The sequence below is a fragment of the Erpetoichthys calabaricus genome, chromosome 7, assembly GCF_900747795.2.
Source record: "Erpetoichthys calabaricus chromosome 7, fErpCal1.3, whole genome shotgun sequence".
NCBI lineage: Eukaryota > Metazoa > Chordata > Cladistia > Polypteriformes > Polypteridae > Erpetoichthys > Erpetoichthys calabaricus.
The window spans coordinates 128,979,881-129,007,542 of NC_041400.2; the positions used below are offsets into that span (position 1 = coordinate 128,979,881).

Sequence of the window (27,662 nt, forward strand, 5' to 3'; positions counted from 1 at the left end):
GCATTCTTTTAATTGTGAGACGGAACTGCCATCTCTGTCTTGTCATGGAGCACAGTTTAAACTTTTGAAAAAGAGACAAATGTTTGTTTGCAGTGTTTGAATAAAGTTCCTGTCTCTCTACAACCTCCTGTGTTTCTGTGCAAATCTGTGACCCACGCATGACAATATAAAAATAACCATATAAATATATGGTTTCTACTTCACGGATTTTCACCTTTCGCGGGGGGGTCTGGAACGCAACCCCCGCGATAGAGGAGGGATTACTGTATACAAAAATAAACTGAATTGTATTGTATTGTATATCTTCTACCTGCCTAAACACAGGCTCATAGGAAAACAATGCTGGCCACTAATTTTTAAAGTATACAGGCACTAAAAATCTTATAAATCAAAGCAATAGATTCAACCACTGCCCCAATATCACAAGGCTGTTAAAGGTACACAAGGCCCTTTCTGCTAAAAGAACAAATGATAAAGATGCAGAAAGCAAGCCATCCCCCTCACCAGCTTCACAAGACACTCAACTGAGTGGCTAAACTATTTTCCAACACTGGTATTTGTGAACATTACATCAACTTGCTTTCTGAATTTCATCAGAGTTCCTGCCAAGTTTTGCCAGAACAAGAGACACCTCTAAGAACATAAGTTTGTCAACTCAAGCTGAAATCTTGCTTATGATGATTTCCCTCTCTCTCTCTCTCTCTCCCACACACACACACACACACACACACACACACACACGCCTAAAAGTAGGCATGCAACTTTTAATTAGAAGTCAACTCTAACCTAATCAGCAGAAGCTACACATTCCCTTCGGTTTTCAGGGCCAGAAACTCAAACCTGTTTCTGTCTGGGGGAAAGCACTGTTTAGGAACCAGTATGTTCATAAACCCTCTTTGGGCCTGAAAGCTTCTCTCTTGTTTCAGCTTTTAAAACTGGACACTGTGGAATCCCTCCAAATATTCTGGTGGGGTGATCATTAGCTCCACTATTCCAGGATAAAAACTGTGCCAGTGACTACCCAATCTGGAAGAAGTAGTATTGTTCAAAGAGAGAACCCCAAGAGCTAAATCTTGGTGTCATAAAGAACTCACATTTCATCCATTGAAGATGCACAAAACATGGCTAAGAGTCAAACATCCAAAGTGAGCTGAGGGGAAACAAAGTCACACCACAGATAAAGAACTATATGGCAAACACAAGTGCATTCCATCACAAGTAATGCTCTTCACTTTAAATGAAGGAATGATACACAACTTTACACAGTATTAGACATCTTAAAAGCTTGGCATCATATAAATGATTTGGCTGTGCCAAGTTTACAAGGTTCATGATTAACTGTGTCAGGTAAACTTCCAACATTTATAAGTTTTTGTGTAAACTAGAAACAAATGGATGTATGCCACAGACTAATGGTATAATTTACTCTCACCCACAGTAGTGCACTATAGCCAGGATGTAAAATAATCCTCAAATTACAAATGGAAACTATTAAATGATATCAATAAATTGTATTACTCTGTTTATTTTATGAAATTAACCCCCAAGGACCTGACCTAAAAAGAAAGGTACGGAAAATAAACAAGGAGCTTTACTGAATTGCCTCATTAATAATTGGCACAACCAAAAGGAAAGTAAATATTTGATTGATTAACAATCAGCTGAACCATTCCCCTTCTTGATGCTGGCTTACAGACCAGACATCAGGCTTTAACATTTAAAAGCTGTTATTTACAATAGTATTTCCCAAGGTGTTTACTTCTGTTAACAAGAAATGAAATCGGAAATATTAATCATTAAAATTGTGTTTCATTTAAAGGAGAAAGAAATTCAGGTCAGCCCAAATTTTATTCTTTATTTTTATTAATTGTTTATTATTTTTATACATGCATATATCCTATAATTCTTGTATAACCAAAACCTTGTACTGCGTTATTAAAGTAAGCCTATTTATACAAGCACAGAAACCAATGGTGGTTATGTAGCACTTTGCGAATGAACACAAATGTTCATAAATCAAAAACTCATTTCTTCTACAACAGTAATATGAATTAGTGATGCTCCAAATTAGGGCCAATACTAATCACTGATCTATTGTTACTGGATCATCTGATTCCAATACCTATTCAGATTTTGTTTTCTTTATTTCCTTAAAAAAAAAATTTTACACCAAGCTGCTGAATAATCAGATGCAGAGAAGCCTTAAATTCTATATTAAAGTGGTATTTTTATAATTAAACTATAGAGCACAGGTGTTACCTGCTCATTCAAATTCTGAAGGCTTACTGTTCAGGGACCATAAAAATACTGAAATAAAATTCCCAAAATACAGTATATACTCATATAATTCATAAAATGCGTGTGTAGAGTCATGCACCATTTTACACCCGATCAAGTTTAGGCAATTCATACTTACAGCTTATTACAGTAACAAACAAACATTGATGTTAAGCTAACAAGCCTGTTATTTACTAAGCAATAATTTTCAAATTGTTCTTTTGTTTTTCTAATTGAAAATGTGAGTTACCATACTAAACACAAGCTCACTCATCAAAACTCAGACAAGAACCGTTAGTTTTAATTAAAGAACAAAATAAAAAGGTCTGAATTCATTAAAGTCGCTTTTCTTGCCATTTGTCTAATTGAACAAGATCTCTCTGATTATTCCTTTTTCTCAGTTTATTACTCCACTTTCTTTAATGTAAATGCTAATATTACAATCTTCTCTATCTCTGATAGAGTCTGTCTTACTGTTCTCTGCTTACATGAAGTTTGCAGCAAAAACACACAAACAACAGACTTGCGATAGATGGTGACCAGAGAGGGTGCAAATATTGTATGCTAGTGTTATATTCAGGGGGCGTCTTATCCCAGACTGCGTAAATAACATTGTTAAAGGCTAGCATTGTGTAGATCAATATGCAACTTTATTTTTTTAAATATATGTTTGTATATACTGTAGTTCAATTAAAATACCGCTAAACGGAATTAATGGCTTTATGGTGTACCAGAACAAGCATCAGAGAATATTAAAAAGCAAGTAACGGAAATCTGTAGTGCGATTCTTCCTGAAGCTAAGTGAAATATGCACATGGAAATTGACATTGCACATCACGTTGGAAAGGTAAAGAGCTCTAGCAGCAATTGACATGTTAATCCTTGACTGATGATCATTATATTTGACAGCAGATCAACCAGAGACAGTATTTCGAAGGAATCAAAGAATTCCACGCTCATGAAGGAGAAGAAAATGATCTTCAAAGAAGATTTAACAAAAAATGGACAAAAGTTATGGGTCTAAAATTCTGGCCTTTTGTCAAATAGGCTAGAAAAGAAGGTGGGATGTGTTGGTCCAAGATCTTATATTGATGGTAAATTAGTAAGCTTTTAAGCAGCTTTGGGGTTTGGTATTCTCTTTGTTGGTATTGTACGTTACATGGTATTATTCAGTATAATAGAAAAATCCTGAAAAATATTTTAAACACTTCACATTTTGCTCAGGGTATTATGTGGTTGTCAGTTTATTTTTACAACAAATATTGTTAATTACAAAATTACATTTTTGAAAATACAGGGTAAAATTTAAATTATGAAATGACAGTTTTTTTTTTTTTTTTCCTGAAGTTATAGTATTATAACAATGTAAATTATTAGATGGATTACACGGCTGGGTAGCCTCTTGTGTTACATATTCTTACTAGTTACTAAGGCAAGATTCTATTACTTGTTTGTTTTTCATGTTTCATGTTTTTTCATTTATGCTCAATTAACGTACAGCGTATTCACAATGCACTGAAATGTAAAGCTGTTTTTTGTATGTAAAAAATTAATGCAGACTTTCATTTTCTTCAGGAAACACATGAGTGCAACTTAGACTTAATTTTTGGAAAAAGCAATTGGGGTAATGATATCTGGTTATCATATGCTATTAATCGCAGTGCAGGGGTTGCAATATTGCGAAGAAACTTCAAGGGGAAAATTATTCAGTCATACTGTGATCATTCAGGTAGATGGATTATTGTTATAATGAGTGAATAATGACCTATTTTATTAGAGAATATTAATGCATCTAATATTAATTGTACTAATAAGAGCACTATTCAAGCATATGAAAATGAAATTAGAAGAATCACACATTTTTTTCAAAATATTAATATCATTTTAGGTGGAGATTTTAATTCTCTCTTTGATGAGACAATAGACACCCCCCACGTAATTGTTCACCATCTAGTATTATTTCTCAAGAAATATGCAAAGCATTTGTAGTCGGTGATATATGGAGAATAATCCACCCTGGTCTCAAACAGTTTACATGGTGCCCTAACAATCTTCTTAAACAGTCCAGAATTGATTATTGGTTAATCTCCAATGTCATAATTGAAAAATTTAAAAGTGTGTCCAATGAACCTTCAACATTAATAGATCATAAATCTATATACCTTGACTTGGATTTAGAAACTGGAATGCTAAAAAATGGGTGGCATGGTGGCACAGTGGGTAGCACTGCTGCCTCGCAGTTAGGAGACCCGGGTTCGCTTCCCAGGTCCTCCCTGTGTCTGAGTGGGTTTCCTCCGGGTACTCCAGTTTCCTCCCACAGTCCAAAGACATGCAGGTTAGGTGCACTGGCGATTCTAAATTGTCCCTAGTGTGTGCTTGCTTGGTGTGTGCGTGCATGTATGTGTGCCCTGCGGTGGGCTGGCGCCTTGCCCAGGGTTTGTTTCCTGCCTTGCGACCTGTGTTGGCTGGGATTGGCTCCAGCAGACCCCCCGTGACCCTGTAGTAGATAGGATATAGCAGGTTGGATAATGGATGGATGCTAAAAAATGTCAAAAGCTACTGGAAATTTAATAAACTATTGGAGAACACTATATTTAAGACAAAGGTTAGGAAGATTATTTTATCACAGTGGAAAGGAGCATGTTTGAACCAAACATTTTGTAAATATTCGGAATTAATAAAGATTGAAATCAGACAGCTTGCAATAAGAAGAGGGAAATTTGTTAGAATTAAAAAGAAATAGAAATAATTTCCTCGGTAATTTCCATATCTAATAAAAAAAATTATTTATGAAAACGATAAATGTAGATTATTGAAATTGCAATTAGATCTACAACCCCAATTCCAATGAAGTTGGGACGTTGTGTAAAACGTAAATAAAAACAGAATACAATAATTGTGCCTTCACAGATGTGCAAGTTACCCATGCCATGGGCACTAACACACCCCCATACCATACCATACCATCACAGATACTGGCTTTTGAACTTTGCGCTGATAACAATCCAGATGGTGGCGGAGTGGTGGCTCTGAGGCTAGGGATCTGCACTGGCAATCGGAAGGTTGCCGGTTCGAATCCCGTAAAGGCCAAAAGGGACTCTGCTCTGTTGGGACCTTGAGCAAGGCCCTTAACCTGCAATTGCTAAGCGCTTTGAGTAGTGAGAAAAGCGCTATATAAATGCAAAGAATTATTATTATTAAATCCTTTTCAACCTACACTGCCTGGCAAAAAAAAAAGTCGCCACCAAAAAAAAAGGTCACACACTCTAATATTTTGTTGGACCGCCTTTAGCTTTGATTACGGCACGCATTCACTGTGGCATTGTTTCGATAAGCTTCTGCAATGTTACAAGATTTAGTTCCATCCAGTGTTGCATTAATTTTTCACCAAGATCTTGCATGATGGGTGCATCACTTCATCGGCATCTCTTCTTACCCTGATGCGCCCATCACTCTGGAACAGGGTAAATCTGGACTCATCAGACCACATGACCTTCTTCCATTGCTCCAGAGTCCAATCTTTATGCCTCACTGATTAGTGGTTTTCTTACAGCTACACAGCTGTTCAGTCCCAATCCCTTGAGTTCCCTTCGCATTGTGCATGTGGAAATGCTCTTACTTCACTATTAAACATAGACCTGAGTTCTACTGTTGTTTTTCTTCGATTTGATTTCACCAAACGTTTAAGTGATCGCCGATCACGATCATTCAGGATTTTTTTCCAGCCACATTTCTTCCTCGAAGACAATGGGTCCCCACTATCCTTCCAGTTTTTAATAATGCGTTGGACAGTTCTTACCCCAATTTTAGCAGTTTCTGCAATCTCCTTAGATGTTTTCTCTGCTTGATGCATGCCAATGATTTGACCCTTCTCAAACAGACTAACATCTTTTCCACGACCACGAGATGTGTCTTTCGACATGGTTGTTTAAGAAATGAGAAGCAACTCATTGCACCAGTTGGGGTTAAATAACTTGTTGCCAGCTGAAAGATAATCGCCCATGCAGTAATTATCCAATAGGAGGCTCGTACCCATTTGCTTAGTTAAATCCAGGTGGCAACTTTTTTTTTTTTTGGCCAGGCAGTGTATATTCAATTGAATACACTACAAAGACAAGATATCAAATGTTCAAACTGATAAACTTTATTGTTGTTTTACAAATCTTCACTCATTTTGAATTTGATGCCAGCAACACATTCCAAAATAGCTGGGACAGGGGCATGTTTACCACAGTGTTATATCACCTTTCCTTTTAACAACACTCAATAAGCGTTTGGGATCTGAGGACACTAATTGTTGAAGCTGTGTTGGTAGAATTCTTTCCCATTCTTGCTTGATGTACAACTTCAGTTGCTCAACAGTCCGGGGTCTCCGTTGTCGTATGTTGCGCTTCATAATGCGCCACACATTTTCAATGGGAGACAGGTCTGGACTGCAGGCAGGCCAGTCTAGTACCCACACTCTTTTACTACGAAGCCACGCTGTTGTAACACATGCAGAATGTGGCTTCGCATTGTCCTGCTGAAATAAGCAGGGATGTCCCTGAAAAAGACGTTGCTTGGATGGCAGCATATGTTGCTCCAAAACCTGTATGTACCTTTCAGCATTAATGGTGCCTTCACAGATGTGCAAGTTACCCATGCCATGGGCACTAACACACCCCCATACCATCACAGATACTGGCTTTTGAACTTTGCGCTGATAACAATCCGGATGGTCCTTTTCCTCTTTGGCCCGGAAGACATGACGTCCATGATTTCCAAAAGCAATTTGAAATGTGGACTCGTCAGACCACAGCACACTTTTCCACTTTGCGTTAGTCCATCTCAGATGAGCTCGGGCTCAGAGAAGCCGGCAGAGTTTCTGGGTGTTGTTGATATATAGCTTCCGCTTTGCATGGTAGAGTTTTAACTTGCACTTGTAGATGTAGCGACGAACTGTATTAACTGACAATGGTTTTCTGAAGTATTCCTGAGCCCACGTGGTAATATCCTTTACAGAATGATGTCGGTTTTTAATGCAGTGCCGCCTGAGGGATCAAAGATCACGGGCATCCAGTGTTGGTATTCAGCCTTGCCACTTACGTGCAGAGATTTCTCCAGATTCTCTGAATCTTTTGATGATATTATGGACAGTAGATGATGAAATCCCTAGATTTCTTTCAATTGTATGTTGAGAAACGTTCTTAAACTGCTGGACTATTTGCCCACGGAGTTGTTCACAAAGTGGTGAACCTCACCCCATCCTTGCTTGTGAATGACTGAGCCTTTTGGGGATGCTCCTTTTATACCCAATCATGCTCCTTTTTATGCCCAATCATGACAAACACCTGTTTCCAATTAACCTGTTCACCTGTGGAATGTTCAAAACAGGTGTTTTTTGAACATTCCTCAACTTTCCCAGTCTTTTGCGGTCCCAGCTTTTTTGGAACGTGTTGCAGGCATCAAATTCAAAATGAGTGAAGATTTGCAAAACAACAATAAAGTTTATCAGTTTGAACATTCGATATCTTGTCTTCGCAGTGTATTCAATTGAATATAGGTTGAAAAGGATTAGCAAATCATTGTTTTCTGTTTTATTCCCTTTCGGTTTGTACATGTTCAGTCTCTCCCTGTGCATTTCCTGTGCAGCAAGCAAGAGAGAGAGAGTGAGAGAGCGCGACACACACACACACACACAAACACAGGCAGCGCGAGAGAGAGACAAACGCGCGCACACACACAGGAGCATGCGAGAGAGGCATGCACACACACACAGGAGCCCGCTAGAGAGACACACAGGCACTCCAGGCTGGAAAAAGAGAGACACACGCACACACACACAGGCAGCGCCAAAGAGAGAGAGAGAGAGAGCCGCGCACACACACAGGCAGTGCAAGAGAGAGCCGCGCACACACACAGGCAGCGTGAGAGAGAGACGCGCACACACACAGGCTGCGAGAGAGACAGACGTGCACACACACAGGAGCGTGTGGGAGAGAGAGGCATGCACACACACAGGAGCGCGCTAGAGAGACACACAGGCGATCCAGGCTCGCAAAAGAGAGACACACGCACACAGGCCCGCGAGAGAGAGAGAGCGAGTGATGCATAAGGTAGAGAAGGCTTGTTTTTGTTTTCAGTTCTGTTTACAGTGATCGGTTCGTAGCCTGCATTGTTGCAATGTTACTTTTCTTGGTGGTTTATTAAATTACGGATTTTTCAAATGTTCATTTTTTTCCCCTGTGCTTAAAACTCATTAAAAAAGTGTTTTAGAGAGCGGTTCCTAGCACTATAGCGCGAACTCTTGCAGTGTTAGTTTTCTCTGTTGTTCAAGGTTTTCTCAGTGTTATTCAATGTTTTTACATTTAGTTTACTATTACGCTGTGCATTCTATGGTATAATTAACTATATTTGTGCTTAAAAATAAAAAAAAAATATATATTTACATACAGTTTGTACGGTCTGGAACGGATTAATTGTATTTACATACAATCCTATGGGGGAAATTGCTTCGGTTCACGACCAAATCGGTTTACTACCAGAGTTTTGGAACGAATTATGGTCGTGAACCGAGGTTCCACTGTATGAGGAATGGGCTAAAGGTGCCTTTATAAGGTCAATGAGCATATGGCTAGAGAAAGGCAAAACTAATTCTATATATTTTTATAACTTAGAAAAGAAAAATGGTTAATTGTTATGGATAAATAAACTAAGAATAGCTGGGATTGAAACTCAGAATCCTGAAGATATTTCAAAATATGTTTCTGAATTTTATGGTCAACTTTATTCAAGTAAAACTGGTTCTGTTAAAAATATGTCTAACTTTTGAAACAGCAACAGAAAACATTATTTACGCATGATGTGAGGTGGGAATTTCAATTGAAGAGATCAAAAACAGTATAAAAGAGCTTAAATTTAACAAATCACCCTGGAATGGCGGCTTCAAAAATGAATTTTATAAGGAATTTCAAGATAAACTCATGGATTTTCTTTTAAGAGTTTAAAAAGAGGCAATTGACTTAGGTTCTTTGCATTCTACAATGACTCAAGACTTAATTACTCATATAGCAAAACCAAATGAAAATCTTATGTCTAGAAAATTGGAGATCAATTATACTTTTTAATATTGATTATAAAATTCTTGCTTGCATTTTTGCAGAAAGAATAAAAAGTGATCTTAACAAGATAATTGATACTTCTCAGTCAGGGTTTATGAATGGCAGACATTTACAACAATATCAGACTAGTCTTGGATATGATCGATTATAGTGATTACATTGAAGAAGACAGTTTTATTCTTTTCATTTATTTCTACAAAGCGTTTGAAACTATTGACATTCTTTTATTTTTGATAAAATATTTTGGTTTTGGTGTTTATTTTCAATAAGTTGTTAAAACACTATACCAAAAAGCAAACAGTTCAGTCAAATTAGGAAAACGAACATCACAAAGGTTTCACCTAACTCACGGCCTTCACCAAGGCTGTCCTATAAGCTGATTTTTATTTCTTCTAGTAGCACAAATTCTTTTTTTTTTTTTTTAAAAAACACATAATAACCATTTAACTCAAATTCTCACAGCTGGGGAATGATTCAATAATTTTTCTCGGAGATCAGTCTTTTTCTGAACTGTCTGGTCTGACACTTAATATAAATAAATGTTATTTGCCCTTAGGAACTGTGAAACAAACTATTTGTGAGATTCCAGTGTAAAATACTAAAATGTATCTGGGCAGGAAAATATGTGAAAATCAAAAGGAACGGGCCACTAAAATTTCTCTCCAATTTTACAAAAAAATTGATAAAAGGTTCAATACTTGGTTACTCAGAGATCTTTCTCTGAATGGACAAATTCTACTGTCTAAATCTGAAGATTTATCAAGGCTGGTATACAAGTCAACCATTTTGGATATAGCTTTGTCTGTGACCAAAGCAGTAGACACCAAATTATTTAATTTTATATAGAAAAATGGGCCCCACTATTTAAAGAAAGACATAATATGTGGACCCAAAAATAAGGGTGGTTTAAATGCTCTTAATTTAAAATCTTCTAATATATTTAAAATTAAATGGTTACCATATTTTCTCAATAATAAAACACAAATTTGGAACACATTCCCCAATTTAGTCTTTACACAGGTAGGGGGATTAGATTTTTTTTTTTTTTTTTTTTTTTTTAACTTTGGACACTAATTTATATTAAAAATAACTTTCCACCTCATAGATATACCATATGGAAAAATTAGAAAACAAATGTATGTTTTTTAAAAACCTATTTGAAAACAATATTTTATTTAGTAATCAGATTACTAACAAAGAAGGGAAACTGAGATATGAAGAATTTATCAGTAAGTACAGTGTTACAATCTCATTTTACAAATTTAGTATTATAAGAAAAGGTATTCCCCAAATGGTTATTCAGTTAGTGGGTTATCATTGAATCTCTATTGTAGATGCCAGAGATATCACCTCATCCCTTCTTTTAGTTGGAATTGGTATCAGAACTTCCAAATGTAATAATAAACAAATTAGAAACATAATTTGCCAGTTGTTTACTCATACTCTAGTTTTGAGATGGAATGCAGTGTTAGAAGGTATTGAGGGGAATAAAATATGGTTATTACCTAACAAATATTATATCACAAATAAAGTGTAAGAGGTTTCTTTTAAATTGATACATACTGTATGATTTATCTGTTAAAGTTTTTATTGCACATAGATTTAAGATTGAAACTAATGGCAAATGTGTATTTTTTAAGAAAGATCCAGCAACATTCTCTCATCTTTTTGGGGAATCTCACTATTCTAAAACTAAACAGGCTGAATTACTCTTTAAAACTTGTTTTAAACTTAAATGATAGTGATATAGTTCTATGTTTCAAAAGGAATGATGTTAATCCCAAAATAACATCTAATAAATCTATTAATTCTTGGACGATACCGTATTCATAAAAAGAAATGGTGCAAAGGAAAACCACACTAACATTTTTAAGATTGAACTTAATTATTACCTCCAAACTATAAATGGTTGTAAGAACACAAAAGCTATGAGAACACTGAATATTGTGAATGCCCTGAAATCTAAAGTTGACATAAATATATAATATGCCTCTGTATAAATGTTTTTGTGCCAATATTATGCACATATTGAACCCCACATGAATGGCATTTGTAAGAATTATATACGTTTGATTGCATTTTGTAATATCTTTAAGTAATAAAAGTTAAAAAAAACCTCAACTACTGTAATATCTCTTGTAAAATTACTACAAAGCTTAGAAAAGCAGATGCTGAAAAAATTCTTTATGATCTTCCAAGTTACTGGTCACCAATCAAGTCTTTTGAAGTGAAAATCGTCCGATTTAGATTGCTGCATCACTAGAAATGAAACAGATCTGCCATTTGTAATTATAGTTTAAATGTTGCTTTTTGTAAATATTATATGAATACTGTACATGGACTATAAAGTTCTCAGTTTTCTTTACTGCTCTCTTAAAAACTTCATATAAAGGTTTGCTGGGACAGATATAAACTCTCTGTGTAGCTAAAACACAATTCATTTTAAATATCTTAAAAAAACAAGATAAAAGCTAAAATGGGATAATACTGAATAAGACAAAAAAAAAGAAGTGTACTGACTTCTGAATCACTTTGGAAACACAAACCTCTTATAAAAATCATCAGGTTTCAAAAAGTTTCAACACACCCTCCATTTTATGACAGTCGTCATGGAATGTTTTTCAAATACAGTATATTAACTAGGGCAAGATTGAGTCAAGAGAACAAAAAAATACTGTACTAGACATGCTTGGCAGCACAGACTTGCAGTACTTTTTTGTGTCTTCAAAGGCTTTTGTGACTATTTTCCGTATTATGTTTTATATCAATGTCAATACAACCTAATGTTATTTTTACAAAGTGCTTGATACAAATGGAAAGCAAATTTTTAACTAAATCGTGGCACATAAAACACTTGATATTTTGTAATCAATCGCTCTTTACAGTTACATACAAAGATATACCCTGGAGGAGGAAAAAAAAATACTTTGGTAGGACTATAAAAAATTAAGTTACACTTGTAAATAAAATTATGGAGTTTAATGGTAATGTTACGCTTTGGTTTTCATTTTTTTCACCACTTACATCCATGCATTGTGTATGTTCTCATTTATTTTTAACAATCAAAATGTAAAAAATTGGTTTTTGTATTTATCCGGCACAGTTTTAACAATATTATATAGTGCCACTCATACTTTTGTGTAATTATAAAGCTTGTAAACTTGACAATATGGTAAAATGCTACTACTTTAGAGTAAATAATGGCAAGATGCCGTGGGATGATTTCTGGAAGTTAGCAATCATTTTGAAAGCTTATATTTTATTATCCATCTCCATCTGATTTAACTGAAAGAATTAAGCATGTATATCAGTAGGAAAATCAACAGGAACACTTAAGAAATAAACTGGCCTTAGTCACATTTATACACATTATGGCCAGAAAGAAATGAGATCTAATGAAAATTTTCTACATCCAGAGAGTGGTAAGGACGCAGAGTAAATCATCGGAACAACCCTCCCGTCTATACAAGATCTGTACTTGTCCCACTGTCTTAGGAGAGCCACCAAGATAGTCAGACACCCCACCCACACAGCTCAAGGACTGCTCAAACTTTTGCCCTCTAGCAAATGTTACTACAGTATATGGTGCAAGACTGCCAGTCTTAGCTGGAGATCCCAATACCCAAGCCCCCACCCCCAGGCCATCAGACTACTCATCTCCCTCTAACAACAAACAACATGCTGACATATTGGGACTGTTAAATTCCTGAACACACACACACACACACACACACACACACACACACACACACACACACACACACACACACACAGACCATTTGAACACATGTATTCAGAATTTCATACCTCCTAAAATGCTGTTATGTGTGTGCATGTGTCTGTTAATGGTGTCTGTTATGTCTACCTGTTATTGTATAATGTGCAATTGTCTTTATGTTTGTGTTCATACATTGAACCTGGAGAAACACAATTTCATTTACATGTAGCTGTGCACTCCTTGTTGTATAGTTTGAATAACAATGAAGTAAATCCAAAAAAACTTTACCAAAAAACACAAAAAGGTATTACAGTTTTACTTTCTTGAATTAAAACACAAAAGGTTATTAGTTTTATTTTCTAGAAATAAATCAATGCATTGTCATAAATAAAACTTGAGAATTAGCTACAGTATGTAGGAGCAGAAATTAATCTAGTAAGCATATTTCAAACCTGCAACCTACTCATCTACCTTTGGTTCCGTTCTAATTTTCTTCAAAAGACTGTATCAGACCTACAAAGTTCTTCTAGATTGTACTCTATATGCCTTTGCAGGCAATGTGGGTTTGCGATGGGAGCAGGGTTTTATTTTTATTGTCTTTTAATCAAAAATGTGCATTATGTGGATTATTAACACTTACTGAACATGAGGTGACCAAATGTTTTGAATCTGAACTTGAAAGTGCTATTCTATAGTGGCAATTTTGTAAAGGGTCAATGTTTAGCTTCAGGGCACAATGATACGTAAATTACATGTTTCTAGCATTACTGTACATTCCTTATTTTAGAACAAAGTGATCATTGATATTGAAAGCTGCACAATCAAGTACTGTGCAATCATAGAATTTTTAGGACTATTGAACAACACACTTTGTGAGATTTATTCTCACATAATCAACAGGTAACAGGACCTGTCCCTTTCATAAGCTTCAGTCAAGAGATAAACTGCAAGGTTATAACATTGCAGGATGTTTCTTGATGTAGACAAAAGGTCTATCAATTCTTCAAAATAAGCTGAATAAAAAAAATGCCACAGTGAGTGAATCATAATGGAAATCAGAAGGTGACAGTGCCCAAGATAACAGACACTATTATTATGTGAAATTGGTCAGCTGAAGTCATTCTTCATAAACAATTAACAGTGTTGACTCTTGGAATGAAGCATCTCAAACTAACAAATTCATACAAAGAAATAAAACTTTGATACATTACTATGACACAGAGGCCAAGCTGCAATCAAACCAATGGAAGCAAGGGGATTCTCCAGCACCAAAGAAATTCAAGGTCCAAACCAGCACTACATGTGCACAAGTTTTTATAATGTTAAGGAGTGTACTCTTTATAAATTATATCCTTAAAAAGTCAAGGGACTGGCCAATATGCCAATTTGTTTTGATGTGCACTGCAGTCTATCAGAGAAGAACAGTAAGAAAAATTACCAATTTCCCTTATGCTTCTAGAAAATACACCTGCTTTTTCATTCCTTGCAGTGTCAATGAGTTAGAAGAGGTGCTATACCCTCTATAATCTACACAAATGCTTAGTACAACTAACATCTGTAAAATACAATACCTCAATCAGACATGCTATGCCAACCATGAAGACATCAAGTCAGCTATAAGCAAGACATAACATTCTTCTTGAGTGGCCAAGAAAACATTTGTGAAGTTTAGAACAAGTGTGTTTATGTTCATAATGATAAAGTTGAAATGTAAGACTTGTTTGGTTTAAGTGGCGTTTCCTTAGTTTTTATTATCTTATGATAAAAGCATTTGATGACCACTCTTAAAATTAGCCACTCTTTTTCTCAGCTTTTGGGATAAGACTGCAGATTATAAAAATGCTCACAGTAAAGACATTTACTATATTTCACAAATCTAAGCTGAAATGAAATATTTTAGTTTCCAGAATTATATTTTCCTCTGATTAGGATTAGGCTTGTGCGCTATCAGTTTAAACAATATAAAAAATGTTAAATAATGGAATTCACCAATGTGAAGTCATGCAATAAGTTATTCAAAGATGCCATTTACTCACTGCCACTCACACCTGAACTGGAGTTACTTAAGATAAATGGCCCATATTTTACAAATATACTAGCAAAATACTTATGTAACAGATGGTAAAGAAACACAGAATAGCTCCAAACTACAGCATTAATACAGGATTTGCTAAGTGACTATTAACTATAAATTCACAATCTGAATACAATAAAAGGAATATAATTCAGCAAAATTACATTAAGTACGAACTCTGGTTTTTGACTCCAAAAGGCTTAAAAAATGTAAAACATAAAAATAAACTCTAAAAAATAAAGACATGTACAGTATGAAGACTGCATAATATACAGTTGGAATAATCTATTGTGTTGTGACAAATTTTTGGTTGCATATGCTGTAAATAAAAGTCAAATTTAGGTAAAAAGTTGCATCACTCAATTTTCAGAATATGCTGTCTCATACCAAACTGATAAGACTGGGCTAATACTGCAGAAAGTTATGAGAAAAGTTGTAACTGTGCAGATTTGTCCCCCTATACATGGGATGAAAACACTGACAGGGAGTTTACAGGAGATTAGGGGTGATAATTCCATAGAGTTTATATGCCTCTTAATGAAACTAATTAAAGGCAAGAGCCTCCAATGAATCTGGACCAGTAGAGTTGTGGCAAAAGGTTTTGAGAGCGACAAAAGTATTGGATTTCATAAAGTTTGTTGCTTCAGTTTTTATAGATCTTTTTGTCAGATGTTTCTATGGTATCCTGAAGTATAATTACAAGCATTTCATAAGTTTCAAAAGGCTTTTATTGACAATTACACTAAGTTTATGCAAAGAGTCAATATTTGCAGTGTTGGCCCTTCTTTTTCAAGACCTCTGCAATTTTCCCTAGCATGCTGTTAATCAACTTCTGGGCCAAACCCTGACTGATGGCAGACCATTCTTGCATAATTAATGCTTGGAGTTTGTTAGAATTTGTAGGTTTGTTTCTTCACCTGCTTCTTCAGGATTGGCCACAAGTTCTCAATGGGATTAAGGTCTGGGGAGTTTCCTGGCCATGGACCCAAACTTTTAATGTTCTGTTCTCCGAGCCACTTAGTTATCACTTTTGTCTTATGGCATGGTGCTCCATCATGCTGGAAAAGGCATTGTTCATCACCAAACTGTTCCTGGATGGTTGGGAAAAAGTTGCTCTCGGAGGAAGTTTTGGTACCATTCTTTATTCATGGCTCGGGATCGGGGCAGTACCAGTGCACAGTTTGCTCAGGAATGCCAGTAAGCAGGTGCGAGTGCATCTGCACACACAATGAGGTAAATACTTTTGGAGGATGACCTGGTGTCAACAAGGGCAGCAAAGAAGACACTTCTCTCCAAGAAAAACATAAGGGACAGACTGATATTCTGCAAAAGGTACAGGGATTGGACTGCTGAGGACTGGGGTAAAGTCATTTTCTCTAATGAACCCCCTTTCTGATTGTTTGGGGCATCTGGAAAAAAGATTGTTCGGAGAAGAAAAGGTGAGCGCTACCATCAGTACCGTGTCATGCCAACAGTAAAGCATCCTGTGTGAAGTTGCTTCTCAGCCAAGGGAGTGGGCTCACTCACAATTTTGCCTAAGAACACAGCCATGAATAAAGAATGGTACCAAAACATCCTCCAGAGCAACTTCTCCCAACCATCCAAGAACAGGTTGGTAACAAACAATGGCTTTACCAGCATGATGGACACCGTCCCATAAGGCAAAAGTGATAACTAAGTGGCTCAGCGAACAAAATATCGGAATTTTGGGTCCATGGCTCAGAAACTTCCCAGACCTTACTCCCAAAGAGAATGTGGTCAATCCTCAAGAGGTGGGTGGACAAATAAAACTCACAAATTCTGACAAACTCCAAGCATTGACTATGCAAGAATGGGCTGCCATCAGTCAGGATTTGGCCCAGACGTTGATTGACAGCATGCCAGGGCTAAATGCAGAGGTCTTGAAAAAGAAGGGCCAACACTGCAAATATTGACTCTTTGCATAAACATAATGTAATTGTCAATAAAAGCCTTTGAAACTTATGAAAAGCTTGTAATTATACTTCAGTATACCATAGAAACATCTGACAAAAACATCTAAAAACACTAAGCAGCAAACTTTGTGAAAGCCAATATTTGTGTCATTCTCAAAACATTTAGCCACGACTGTATTACCTTGTGAAAAGGCATGTTTTGATTTGATAACAAACATTTATATTAAATTTCAATCAAGAGATAGTGCTACCAACAGATTTTGAGAAAAAAATTGTTCCATGATCATTTCCGATGAATACATAAAGCACCGGTATATAACTCATGAGGATCTAGATCCTTCCCACAGTTCAATTCAGGTTTGTCACCCATTGCTACAGGAACACACAGCCAAAGCCAGGTACCCAAATATGGAAAAGTAGCTTTATAGGTAGACATTTCTGCAACACTTAAATGTAACAAATTGTACGAAAAAAATGCTGATGATAACAAAAAAATTACTTTTATCATTTGTGATTTTTTCAATCCAACTTTACAATTTATGTGGTAAGAACTGTCCTCCACTGACTTTACATAGTTATTCTTAATTAAATATAGTTAGCAGCCCCATTCTCATCTTTTAATATAACATTACTCTTGTTTCAGTTCCACTGCTATATATGCATGTTCTTTCTTCTTTAGCTTAGGATGCCAGTAAATAACACAATCATAAAACCTTAAAGCCATCATTAACAGTGCCTTGAGTCTGCACTCAAATAATTACTATAAATTATTATTATAATTAATACAAATTACTATGAACAAATAATTGGTTTACTCTGTAATAATTATCCATCCATCCATTATCCAACCCACTAGATCCTAACTACAGGGTCACAGGGGTCTGCTTGAGCCAATCCCAGACAACACAGGGCGCAAGGCAGGAAACAAACCCCGGGCAGGGCACCAGCCCACCGCAGGGCACGCACACACACCAAGCACACAACAGGGGCAATTTAGAATTGCCAATGCACCTAACCTGCATGTTTTTGGACTGTGGGAGGAAACCGGAGCACCCGGAGGAAACCCACACAGACACAGGGAGAACATGCAAACTCCACGCAGGGAGGACCCGGGAAGTGAACCTAACTGCGAGGCAGCAGCGCAACCCACTGCGCCATCGTGACGCCTTGAAATAATTATATTATTACTAATTACAACAAATCAATTAGTCAAATATTCAACTATCAAATCATTATTGTACTATAAGCCTAAGGGTCAAACTATATTCATCCTCCAAGCCTACTTCAACATCAGCTAAAACACAACTTTCATTAATGCATTTCTCCTTTCTCTTTACATGACCACTGCCTTGGTTAGCCTTCATTTGAACGATTCTGGAGAGAACAAGCCACTCAGCCCAACAAACTAACCAGTACCATCCAGCTAATTTCTTCAAAATTATATTGAGTCGAGAAGTAATATACTTTACATTGGAACATTCAAAAGATACTGCAATAATATAGCAGACAGGCATGTTTTAGCACCAATTATATTGATGTATTTCACTCTTACCTCCATGACTAGCAATATGTTTAGAAAAACACTAGTCAAAGTGATTTATTTATTTGTTTTGTACATAGAGTAATCAGTCACTTACTTCATACTGCTGACTTTCACAGTTCACTGTGCAACTTCACTGCAACATAAGACTTAATAATCTGTAATTGCATAACAATTTCTAAGCTTGTTGTTAGTGTTTTCCCCAACTCTTACAATACAGTATAGTATAATCATGTGTTCTGTAAATCCCTTTGTGAAAGTGTACACTGTGAATTGTGCCATATAAAGTAAATAATGAGAAACAGATTATTAAGCAAACTCAAAGAAAATAAAAATATCTAGACTATTACTGATTTCTTATTAAGTGTTCATAAATATTACCTTAACTTCAAGAGTAGTAAACAAAGGCACTGCATTGGGTGTCACTATGGCTTTAAACAATGCGTAGTACAATGTAATTTGTTATCCAACAAAAAAAATCTGACTGTGTCTTGATTTTAGATCTGCAAAGAAGCACCATCACTGGCAGGTTTCCTCACGTTTACTGTTACAAATGTAAATACTAGCTGGATAACAAAAGAAACAAAGTAGACAATTCCTACAAAATTACATATTCAGTTTTATATGGTATTTGTTTACTGAAATTTACACAAATAGGTTGTGGTTGGAAAACCAGAGGAACTTAAGAAAACTTATACAAACACAGTAAATACAGACTGGAGTAAATACAGACTGTACAAGGGCAATGCTTGGACTGTGATTTGAACCCAGGGTTCTAGAACTAGCTACTAGGACACATCTAATCACTGTGCTGCAGTCATGACCTACTGAAATACTAAATTATAATATGAAAACATATTGATCCTGTAACTGATTCTCAAATTAAGCATTAATGGATATTTTGCATAATACACCCTTCCAGTTCAATGTTCAAGGAGTTGGACCAGAGAACTATAATGTAATTTACAAATACAGATTCTCTCCTCTACCAGCGTAACACCACTGCTTAAAGCAGAGTTTAAATAGCCCTCTGATGTAATCATAACAATTGACAAAAGGGTTCTGCCCTTCAGTTTTTGAAGACATTTGAAGCATTCCTTGTGCATTATGGACATTGATCTTTGCTTATGTATCTGGCAAGGTTACGGTTTTTTTATATAAACACCTACTTCGACAGGGTGCCATTTAGTGATCAGACGAAAAAATATAAAACATTTTTAAAAGTATGTGTAAACGCAAAAACACGTTAAAGCCTATGTCAGGCTCGCAAAAAAATCTGTACAGATTCTAAGCAGGCATCATCAAGGACCATCTGTTCATCAGAAGCATAGCGACCCCTTATCCCTTCACAGGGAGGATTCTTTATTTAAAAAAAAAAAAAAAAAAACAGCAGGGATGAGACAGGCTTCTGCGCCAGATGCAGAGCCTTGGCAGTTTCCAAATCTAGCACCGTGTACCGCTACTACACACTCGTAAACCAAGCAAAATAAAAAGTAATTGTATATAGCGCCTTTTGGCATCACCCTCACGCTCGTTACAATAGTACTTCAAAAACGACAACACGATTATCAGCTGTTCACAATCGTATAAAAGACCTGTCACCCGCGTCTCCCAACTGTAAAATAGCGACATCCGCTATTGGCACGCAATAATCTTACCACCGACGCTCAGCTCCCAAACACAGGAGGATTTGCACATTTGTTTGTTATGTCTTGAGAGGTGCAACTAAGTGTCATGCCAGTTGCAAGGCAATTACCCGACATGGCTTTTTTAACTGAGTGTTAACATCGCGAAAGTTTTTTTTCACAAATTGGGTAGTTAGGCCTTTGAACTGTCCGCAAGGCGAATCTTTGTTCTTACCTTTCCCAGTCCACCAAAGCCAGCAGCTGCTTTCCCAGCTCAGCCGCTACCGGGACGTACAGTAGCTTTCAACATTTCTCAAAAATTACGTAGGGTGGGGGCAAAGCGCCGAACTCGGCAATCACCCGGTCGGCCTTCGCTCAAGACTGCGCCTATGATGGAAATTGGCTGAGCGGGAGGCTCGAAAATCGGAGCCACAGTCGTGCTTCTATTTCAGGGGCCGGGATTGGATTTCGAAAGATCCGCCATTTTCACTTCGTCATCAGTTCAACTTCAGAGGAAGAGCCTCATCATCGCCACATCCTCGAAAACAAAAAAAAAAAAAAAAAAAAAAAAAAAAAAAAACGCCCAACAACAACCCCTGATCAAGTGCGCTCGGGAGCATTCCCGCACACATGCAGTCAAAAAAAAGAAAGACAATACAAAAATCAGAAATACTTTGAGTGCCTAGCGACGCGCCAGTACTATACATGAAACAGAGGTTTGTTGAGAGCTCCTCACGAAAAGACAGGAAGAGTCGCGCTTGACCAACCAGCGCTTAGCGACACACTGACAGCCGGTCGCCAGCTCACACACTCAACCAGAGTAATAAATACACGCACACAAAAATGAAGGTTGGAAAAAAACGCAAAAAAGGAGAGTGGATTATTTGCTACTGACATATTTACTGGAGTGTATTCAAAAAATACTAAACTTAATTACTATAGTCAGTAGGTGTTTAATTACATTTAACATATGAAAAATATTTGATCATAGCTGCATTTTACATAGTGAATGAAAATGATGCACCAACACTTTATTGTATTATTAACCTCGTAACTAAATTATTTACTATTAGAGTCAAAAATTAGACACAAAATTCCTAAGAGCCATTACAAAATATCAGATTATTTAAGTTGTAGTACATTTTAGATGAAACCATAAACATTGGTAAAACACATTAAAACTACTTAAACACTACATAACCTGTCAAAAAAAGTAAAAAAAAAAAAATATATATATATATATATATCATTCATTCTGTCAAGCTCTGAAAACTAAGTAAAAAATAAGATTGTGGGGACATGCCACCAAAATGGGGTTCCTACATGAACTCTCAGTGCCAAAGTGAGGAGCCTAGCTGCAAGGATTTTGGAGTTCTTACAGAAGATGTTGGGGCATTATGAGACACGGTAAGGTGTTTCAGAGACAAGTCACATAGAATGTCACAAAGGGTGCAGTAAACTACAAGGATGGGGTGGAGGGTTTTGTGTTACATAAATCTGTTTTTGCCACTGCTTAGGTGAAGAAATTCAGATGTGAATTCCATCTCCAGTGATACGCATTACCACTCCAGCGATTCGCATTACCACTAAGCGATATAGTGACTTTACAGAGCCTTTAACAATCTTGTGTTATCATAAACTGACAAGAGGATTTTTAAGTGCTTAGCACATTATGTATTATCATAAAGCAGCACTGCATGAAATATAGCATTTTTCATAGTGAGAAAATACGAACATTAATGAGATGTTGTCCGAGGAAGGTTTGTACATAATCCGTATTGAATTTGCAAAAGGGGAAAAATGGGTACACTTTCTAGTTAAAAAGGTGGGAAATTGCAACAGTTCTTAAACGTTACTAAATGCAGTGCAGCTAAAAACAGTGGCCTCTGAACTGAGTTTGTGGTAATACTTGTTGATATTATTTAGAAGAATTAAGATTTAGAAATGTATACACTCCAGACTAATAAGTGATAGTGTGTTTCATATGTTCTTTCCCTCCCTATTATTTCCTTCCATATCCCAAAGACATTCATATTACATTAACTGGCAACTGTAAATTCAACAAATATGAGTCTGGGTTCCCTATAATTGATTGACTCCTACCAAACAGACCTTGCTGCTGAAATAGGCTCCATCTTCTCACAACCTTGTAATGGAAATTATAGTTCATAAAATGAATCAATGGATAAAATGCAAGACTTTCTTATTTCTAATTAAATGTATATATCAGACTTGTGTTTAAAAATATATGCAGGTAAATACCATCAGGTGTATTGGTAACATCATCTTCTTTAACTTAAAGCACTCAGTTTTGCTCACTGCATTTTTTGAAGAATTTTAGGAATTAGGAGGATAACTAAACAAGTGGTACAGAAACAAGGAGTACATCAGGTAAGTTGATTTGTGTTTCCTATACATCAGGTAAGTTGATTTGTGTTTCCTATTGCTTATTAGGACAATGGAGAGTGGCCACATGTTGCGTTACGGCTGAACATCCAAATAAACGTTTCACTGTAGTCTGTAAATATTATAGTACTACTTAGACTTCTCCTACATGATTTATGTTTATGTTACAACATGTTATCCTACACTCACTGTCTGAATACAGGTTAAATGAATTTATATTAATGGAAGGGACATTAACTTTAAAAATCTATTATAAAACAAACTCATACTCACCATTTGGGGACATTCCTTATAACATAAATCTAATAAAGCACCCAAGAGTAATAAAAATATTAGCTAATAGCAAACTTTGGTGAAAGGTCACATTAACAAACGCATTATTTAGTATATTTTAGTGCAGAGTCTGCTAATGAATCATATCTTTTTGTTTGAAAAAATCTATATTACAATATGCACCCACCCATTTATACATATTTATTGTGTGTGCATAATGCAGAATCCAAATCAAGATTGAAGTGCTCACAAATCTTTAATTGGAATAACAGTGCTCAAAAAATTCATGTATATACAGACACTCAGATTGGCTCAGTTTGCATGAAAGCATGCATTGATGATAAGCAAGGTCCAGTATATAAACAATAAAGATGGCATGTCCATTTTACTTTGGATGTCCATTAGAGGGTCAGGCACCCAGCTTGCCATAAAACAGAAGTGATGTGTGTGCTGTCACTTCAGTACAATGACAATCGCCTTGAAGATGTATTAAGTTTTGTGTGAAAAACAAAAGGGTCCATATAATAAGGCCAGATTGGGTTGGGGAGCATAGCACGCACCTGTACAGAGCATTGCTGCACACCACATGACAAAACAGCTTGGGATCCTTGGCCTGATTCAGTAACTTGGTTCCTCAACAATGAGGATCCTGTGAGCAGGATCATTCTCAGAGTGTAACACCACATGGCCATAGTGCCATAACTGACGCTCCCTCATAATGTAGGTATTGTGCTTCATTTGGGACTCCAACAGCTCGTTCAACACAAAGTCAAACCACCAGTACCCAAGGATTCTCCGAAGAGACACAGTACCAAAGAAGTCCAGTCTTCATCTCAGGTCACTAGATGGTGTCCATCTCTCGCAACCATATAGCAAAACAGTAAAACTTTAACAAGAGCCATATTATTGAGTTTCATGGGATAGGAGGTCAACCTGATTTACATGGCCATGTGCATGTGATAGTACAACAGGGGAGACAATATGGTAATCCCTAAAGAGCACCCACCACCAATAGAAGATTGGCAGACTATTTAAGAGGCAGTCAAAGTATCTATGTCAATGCTGTCCACCATCTATAGAAATTGGTTATTGTCCACAGTTCACCAGACAATAATTTGAACTATGAAAAATGAAATGAAAGAGAAAGAACGCATGTTATGATAATTAACTATTCGCCTCACTGAGAGGCTGTAGATTACTACTGACCTCCAGCATCCTAAAATGATGCAAGGACATCTTTAAAGATACATCCCTCTTGTCTTTTGTTACTGACAACATCCTACTGACACCCTGTCAGGATGCAACCTCTGGTGCTGTCCATACAGAAATGCACTGACGAGAGATAATTGCCTGACCATTCATAGCAGACCTACTGTATACTATTTAACAAAATGACAATATCTAACTAAATGTGGCTGTGAACATGCAAGAACACCTGTGTGACATCAGAAATGGTCACTGGACCCGTCTCCAATAAAGTATGTGTAGGAAATTAAAGATGCCAGTTACACTACTCTGGAAGTGAGGAGCTACAGGATTCCTTGCATTGAGGGCCAGCCACTTGTATTGCAAACCTTCAGGAATTAATCTGTAACTAAGGTGCTCCTTAACCCCCCCCCCCCCCAATACTGTTCTCCTTTCCCATGGATTTAGAATAATTTCTTTTGCTGCAATTACAGTATGTACCCTGCTTTGGGATTAACGATTAAAAATGTTAATACATGGTATTTTCATGTTCACCTATGTATGTATGTATGTATACATGATGTAAGCATGCACAATTCCCCATAACATCATGAAGAATCCTGATCATCTTAATGTCATGCACATTAGGTTAATTAGTAACTAACTTTTTCTGGTATAAGTGAGCATGAAAGAGTATTTGTGTGTGCCCTGTGATATACCGATATACTGTTTAGGACAGCTTCTTGCCCTGAACTCACTGATGCTGGCAGCTCCCTGTAAACCTAAAAATAGGGATGGATTAAAAAAAAACTTGAAAGTAGATGTACCATAGCCCTCACTGATATTTTACATCATTTAGATGGTGTTCTAAAGTTTTAACAGATAAAAATCTGTGCACACTGCTAATGTCAAGGTAAATTTAAATTAAAAACAATAACTTAACCCCGAATGAGAAAAAGAAATTCTATCTATCTAAAACTAAATAAACTGGGTTTGAAAAATGGATCCCCAATTTTTTGTCTACTGCTTGAGAAGAAGCAATTATATTTTCCTGACCCTGATCTAAGAACATTACTGGCAAGAATATACACATCATGCATGATGGAAAAGGCATGGCAGTTTCAAGTTTGAAATGTTTCTTTTGTTTGAATACAGGAAGGATTTAGCATATGATAATGATAATTGAAGTTCAGCTCTCTGTTTTGTAATGTAAAAGTAGGTATCATTCCATAGCTCTTTATTTCCCATTTTACATAGTAATATACTATTAAACAACTTTGGTGTAAACAGTGTACCAGAAAGCAATTTGTTCTGGTCAAGGGTAAAGGAGTATGCCTGGCTTTAGAAAACCTTATCCTTTCCAGATGATCACATGAATATGCCAATTTTCAAATTATTCAAATACATAATTGATTGCAATTATCTCTGAAAATCATTTTCATTAATTCATTAAATACCATATTCAAAAATATTTAGAAAAGCAAAGTAAAAAAGGTAAAGAAAGTATGACTGCTTTTGATCTGTATTCACCTTGTCCAATGTGTAAACTGGCAGCTACCTTTTTGCTAAATACTTGGCAACATGACTTGCCAAATCATCTGCAGGTGTCTGTCAACTAACAACAAAAATCATAGATTTCATGAGGAAAAGAAGAATGTGTACCACATAATATTTTATTTTAGGTTGTGGCACCAAGACAATTAAGAAGGCGTCTTTAAGTTGTATATGTCTTATTTCAAACCATGCAGTAACGAGACCAGCGTTCACGTCCGGGGTCCTCACTGCATGGAGTTTGCATGTTCTTCGTGTGTCTACGTGGGTTTCCTTCGGGTGCTCTGGATTTCGCCGACAGTCCAAAGACTCTTTAGTTAGATGGACTGGCTATGTTAAACTGGCCCAGGCAGATGTTATGTTCCCCTGCGATGAACAGGTGCCCTGTCTATGGGATTGTTCCTACCAGCCCCCACGACCCTGCTCAGGAAGAAGCGGGCTTAGAAAATTGTATGGTGGGTTATTTATAAAACGATCAAATACACTGATGCCCGCACAAATTGATCTCGGTATCTCATTTTCTATAAATAAAAATATATATTTTTGGTGCAGCTTCATGCCATTAAAAATAAATAATAAAGCGTCTTTGCCAGAGACACTTGTCCAAAACTGAATACTTCTTGCGTCACAAATGAAACAAAACCCAGGCCGGACGGAGACTGTATTGAAGCTCGTATTACTACGTATTTCGTGATGGTTTTGTGTGTCACAACATGTATTTTAAATGACAGCACGAATGCATGTATTACACGCGACTCGAAATATAAAAAAGTAACATGATGACAATGGTTTCAAAGCCAGCATGCTTCTTTAATGTGAATCTTTTCGTTAGAGGGGGCAACTGTTCGTGACCAATTTTTGTTCTTTACACTGTTGTCACTACAGTAAACAAAACGTCTCTATCATACAGCAACGGACTAATTAAAAAAAAAAAAACTCATATAGCAAATATGGTCATTGCGCGGAGACACAACCATCCTGCAGAACTGCACCCGCCTGTGGTTCGAACTGATATTGGCAGACAAAAGTGTAACAGTGTATTTATAATACCTCACCAGTCCCCTTCTGCGCGTCGCTCGCTCGCTCCGAAGGCTGGTTTCTCTTGCATGGATTGCCGATCCTCCAGACAGTATACTTAACCACTTCTGCGGACGCTGTTAGTTGTCTTTTTCCAAGGTAGTTCTCAATACATTCCCGAACTGCTGTTGGTGCTTCATTCTGATCACCGAGAAACTGAGCTGTTTGTTCAAAATCACGCGCCGAGCGCCATGACACTTTCCACCATCCCATAATACCGCCACGCCCTCCTTGGAAACGACGTGTAGTGTCAATACGTCACGCACGCACGAGTCACGTGCTTTTCCGGCGCCTAAAATGAGAGGCTGAAAAGCAAAGGAGGCAGCGTGCGTGAGGACGGGCGATTTGAGATTTGGTGTTTGGACTTGTTAATCCATAAAAAGTTTGCTTTTTTTTTCTTTGTGGTTGTGCGTAATACGTTTGGACCTTCTTGCTAAAGAACACAATAAAAACGAAAGACTTATTTTCGTCTGTTCTGTGCTGTGCTTAACCAGTCATCTCTGTGTAGTTTTACTTAATCCATCCTTTTTCGTATCCAGGGCAAGAGCTTTTCCCTACAATCCTCAGACTGACATAATGGGGAGAATCAGCACCAAAACTTAAACTAAATGAAGTTAAAAAACCATAACAAAAATCATCTTATTTCATTGTTTATGTTGAGATCTCAAACTTATTAGTGTTGTATAATTCAATAAATCAGTGCTTATAAATGATGGCATCCTTCTGTAGAGCCGCATCTTATGCAAATAAAATTTACCTAGTATAATAATTCAATTTTTTATACAGTATAGTGTTCATCAGAGCTAAAGGATGCATTTTCAAAACATAAGAGTATATAGTATCTTTTAAGAGGGACCTCTCCACAAATTCTTTTTTTCAAGTCTAGGAAAATATCCAACCAA

The 27,662-nt window shown here is 36.6% G+C and overlaps 1 protein-coding gene across 4 annotated transcripts in view; it reads right to left on the reverse strand.

The window, feature by feature from the left end:
* lin54 (lin-54 DREAM MuvB core complex component) overlaps positions 1-26,990 on the reverse strand; it is a 100,234-nt gene extending 73,244 nt beyond the window's left edge. For 2 of the 4 annotated variants that reach the window (XM_028805365.2, XM_028805362.2), the window contains exon 1: positions 26,734-26,990. The gene's annotated coding sequence lies outside the window, so the exon portion shown is untranslated. Of the gene's footprint in view, positions 1-20,503; positions 21,280-26,733 lie in introns of those variants that run through there. The other 2 variants (XM_028805364.2, XM_028805363.2) reach the window with 2 other exon arrangements.
* Positions 26,991-27,662: the final 672 nt, after the last annotated feature.